Here is a 4,704-nt window from a genome sequence, read left to right as displayed (position 1 = left end):
CACGAGTAGCTAGAAAGAGGCCTGCAACCAGTTTATCCAGAACAGAGTTAGACCTCTACTTGGATGATAAGTATGTGCCAGCTAATCAAGAGAATTTTGATGTGTTGGATGGTGGAATGTTGCTGGTTCACGCTACCCAACTTTGAGGGCTATTGCGCATGATATATTTGCCATCCCAGTAACTACAGTAGCTTCCGAGTCAGCTTTCAGTAGAAGTGGAAGAGTACTTAGTGAGCACCGCAGTCGTCTGACCCCTGATTTGCAGGAGGCTTTAATGTGTTCACAAAACTGGGAGAGAAACAAAGCTAAAGGTTTGCACATTTCTCTATCATTTGATCCTTTAACCATTTCTATTTTCTAGTTTTATGATTAAATTTATGTTTCTATTTTTTTGGACATGTCACATGTAGATGATGAGAAGACCGAGGCTGCTAGTTTCTGGAGTTGCCTTGATGATATACAAGAAGGTTTAGAGGTGAGTCAATCTAAGATTGTACATGGCACCATTTTCATACTTCAAAGATTTTTATCTATTCATCAAGCATTTTTTATGGTTGTCGTATGTTTTCTGCAGTGCATCACACTATAGAGGGGGTTCCTTCTATACTTCCTACAAGTCAGCTCAACTTCAACAAACAATGATGCCGAACACATACCAAGGCTGTAGCTGTTAGCTTGCTACCTCTGCAATACTTTTGCGCACGATCATGTTTACCTTAAGTTAGTTATGGTCACATGGAACCTTATGTTGGAGTCAATAAATTATGTCAAGCGAGTCAGACAAATTTTGTAGTCAATAAATTATGTCAAGCGAGTCAGACAAATTTCGTCCTTATTAAATGTGGTGTTTGCATTGATACTCTCTTCAAGCGTGTGCTCACGCTATTCAATATTTCTATGATATTTGTGTTGGAAACATGCCCATTATGGCTTGTTATGTGTTCAACCATGGTGCATACAACATCTTGTCCCCATGTACCATTATTAGTGCATTTTTCTTTGTTATTTCACTTTAATAAATGTTGTTTGTATTTTATCATATTATATATATGATTATTTGTTTATGGGGATGGGGACCCTAATGGGGCCCCGCTCCCCAGTGGGGCATGGGTATGGGAAAATTTCATCCCCGGTCATGCAAACGGGGATGGGGATGGGGTGATGGGGAATAGATGGGTACGGGGATGTTCTATGGGTCCCCATAGGGGATTGTCCCCATTGCCATCCCTATCCACGTACTGAGCCATAGTACAGTTCCCCTGGCGTAGGTTGTGAAACTCCCGCTTCTTCAACTGCATAGCTCCAGTTGAGACATGGGCGGTGAGGAAAGCTTGCTGAAACTGGTCCCAAGTGACATTGGCTACAGAAAAAGTGGCTGTGTAATTCTCCCACCATGAGGCTGCTGGTCCATCCAATTGATGTGCGGCAAAGCGCACCCTCTCAGCATCTGTGCAACCTGCGATGGTCAACTCCCTTCCAATACGGCGTAGCCAATCATCAACAACTATAGCCTTGGTGCTACTGGAAAACACCGGCGGCTGTAACCTTAGAAAATGGGCTAGGTTGTCCACTGGCGGTGGGTTGTTGTTGTTGTTATTGTTGTTGTTGTTGTTGTTGTTGTTGTTGTCGTTGTTGTTGTTGTTGTTGCCCTGGTTCTGAACTAGCAATTGCATCAAGGCATTCTGTTGCTGGATCAACTGGGTGAGCTCCGGCGGGAAGGCAAAAACGGTGTCACGTCTCGGAGGCATCTGATGGGTTTAGATGGAAGAGATTAGAATAGAAAAGGGGTCTAATGAGAAGGCACTACCCATATGCACATGAGACAAACACAATCATTTCACTCAATCAATCAAGCAAGGGCATACAAACGGTCTAGAACTTATCGCAAAAGTGCTCACTAATACTATATACATGGGGGAAATACTACTAATAGTTGGTGGTCATCTAGAAATTTTGATCGGTGGAAGACTCCATGATGTCTGCTCCAGCTTCTTCTTCAAAGTCATCATCACTAGGGTCGGAGTCGGTGTCGTCGATGATGATGTAGTTGTCCGGGCAAGTGGAATCGTCGTCTTCTACTCCCGGTGCTGGTCCTGCCATGAATACTCCGATCTTCTTGACTAGGTCGTCATTCTTCTCCAGTAGGGTCTTGATTTCCTCCTCATATCCATCGCGGGTAAACTTGAGTTCTTCCTCTAGCTCGATGATCCTAGTCTTCGCCTTCTTCAAGTCCATCATGTCCGCACACACCTGGTTCTCCTAACGTCGAATGTGCTGGGTTTAACTCCTGGATGAAAGCTGCAATGGATCTATCCTTCTTAGTGCTGATTACTTCCCATTGCTCGTCTCGGCGCCCCTACATATTTGGTAGATAGTGTCTTGGAGATCCCTGTGATACACTTCTCCAATGCATCCCATGGTGATGTGAGCTGCCATACTCTGTCCTAAACTCCAGATTGGTGCGTCGAAGGAAAATCCTATGGGTTTAGAGGTTGGCGAGAATGTCCTTCCTGGAACTTGTACTTGAATCATCCAGCGCTCTTCTCCTGGTAAAGTGGCGTTGTACGTCCCGGTGAAGCTTGGTATTGCAATGTTCAACTACCTAGTGACTTCCTTCAGGTGACGTCCAAAAGGTGTATCTTCATCCGGTTGTGCAAACTTGTTCTTTCTCTCCGCCATCCTAAAGAGTAGAAAATGGTGAGGAGTCAGAAATGAGTAGAGAAGTGTGACCTAGGGTTTATCTTAGTGGTCGTGTCCTACACTCAGCATGTGCTCTGATACCATCTTGTAGCGACCCGACCTCAGATGGTCAAGTCTCTGTGCTTCAGTGCCATCCCTGGATCGGTAATGCTGACACACACAATACTCGAGGATTTATAACAGAGTAGCAATCACACACTTATTACATCAAAAAGTCTAAAAGAGAACTTATTACAGTAATATGGCTTAAGGCCATCTAATGCGATAACAACGGAAGGCTTGGAAGATAAAGTGAGTCCATCAACTCCAATGGCATAGCTGAGCTGCACGACAACGACCTAACGAACCTTACTCCTCGTCTGAAAAGTTTGCAACATAATACGTTGCAACCTGAAAACGGGCCAGCGCATGGAATATGCTGGCAATATAACACAGTAGAGCAGAAACAGAATAATGCTATCACTACATGCATATATGGCCGGTGGAAAGCTGTATGGTTATAGTTTTTGCGAAAAGCCAATTTTTCCCTACAACAAAGGAATAGATTTTAATTTAACTATCATGGTGGTTGAAACATATTGAGAAGGTACCCCCAAATCAATCCCAATTAAAGTGATTAACAACCCAACAGTATTAATTAAACATGGTGAGATACATGTGATAACCCAAGTACTAGATACTCAAGAATTGTCCATAACCGGGGACACGACTAACCATGATTAGATTGTACACTCTGTAGAGGTTTGCGCACTTTTCCCCACAAGACTCGATCGCCTCCGTTGGATTTCTCACACTACATGGTGTTTGAGAAACGGATGACCGAGACATAGTCTTTCAGAAACGTTAACTCTCTACTCCGGGTAGACCATACCAAACCTACCAAACCCACTACCTGTTGATCTACCTCTTCAAGAGCTTCACGTAACTTCTTCAACTATGATAGAGCCCATAATAGCTTGTGGCTGCACACAGAAGTTTCTAGCATGAATCATCTCAGTTCCCTTTGAGCCTGGGTGGCGGTCCATAGGAAGATCACACACGTACCCCGGGATTTCCAAAAAAATACTGACAACACTTGGTTCCCCAGGTGCCTCAATCCACCCTGTTGTTTGATTAAGTTGCCACCTTAAGTTGAACCATTAATTAACAATCTCACATCTGTCATGAATTTCACTCAAACCCAAACCACGTCTACGAGCATAGCATAGCAATATAAGCAATACGTAGAAGTAACTCCCAAGGGTTTGAATATAACAGGGCAATAGGTTCTACCTCAGCAACTACTTCCCAACCCACAAGTTAATGACATCCTAATCATGCAATGTTTGATGATTGGAACAAATGCATAAAAACTGTGTAATAAAGGGATATGATCAAAGTGTTACTTGCCTTGCTGACGATCCGCGAATCCTAGAGACTCATAGTAACACGCTTCGCACTCAGGGAATTATATCGCAAGCAAACAATAACATACATAAGTAACAAGCAACAATGCACAAGCAAAACTCAAATAAGAGAGGTTGACCAGAAATTTCAACTTAAGAACTCCGGTACGCAAATAGAATCCAAACAAACGAAGCAACGAAAGTCAAACGGCGAAAGAAAACCACTTCATTGACTAATCTGAACTTAGGTCAAATTTTACAGTAGCAAAAACTTGTTTGAGTTAATTAACCGGAAAGAGGGTTTGGAGATGAAACTCCAGGTGCTTGAATCGCCTGATTCCGATAAACGAGCGAAAAGATCAACAGAATTTAAGATCGGATCAGAAATTGCGATCAGAAAAATCGCGGAATAAATCCGAGAAAAAGAAAAACGACGAACAGATTAACGAACGAACGTTCGTTATCTGGATCTAAACGAAGAACGTGTTCGTTAAAATGAACGTACGAGCGAACGCTCGCTAAATAAATAAACCGGAAAAAAAACTGATCTATTTAAAAAAATGAAAACTAGGGTTTTGAAAAAAATAAAACCGAACGGTTTTTAAGAAAAACTGGCGGT

Source organism: Triticum dicoccoides, chromosome 3A (genome assembly GCF_002162155.2).
Source record: "Triticum dicoccoides isolate Atlit2015 ecotype Zavitan chromosome 3A, WEW_v2.0, whole genome shotgun sequence".
In the NCBI taxonomy this organism is placed as follows: Eukaryota; Viridiplantae; Streptophyta; class Magnoliopsida; order Poales; family Poaceae; genus Triticum; species Triticum dicoccoides.
Note: the sequence above shows the minus strand (reverse complement) of the source record.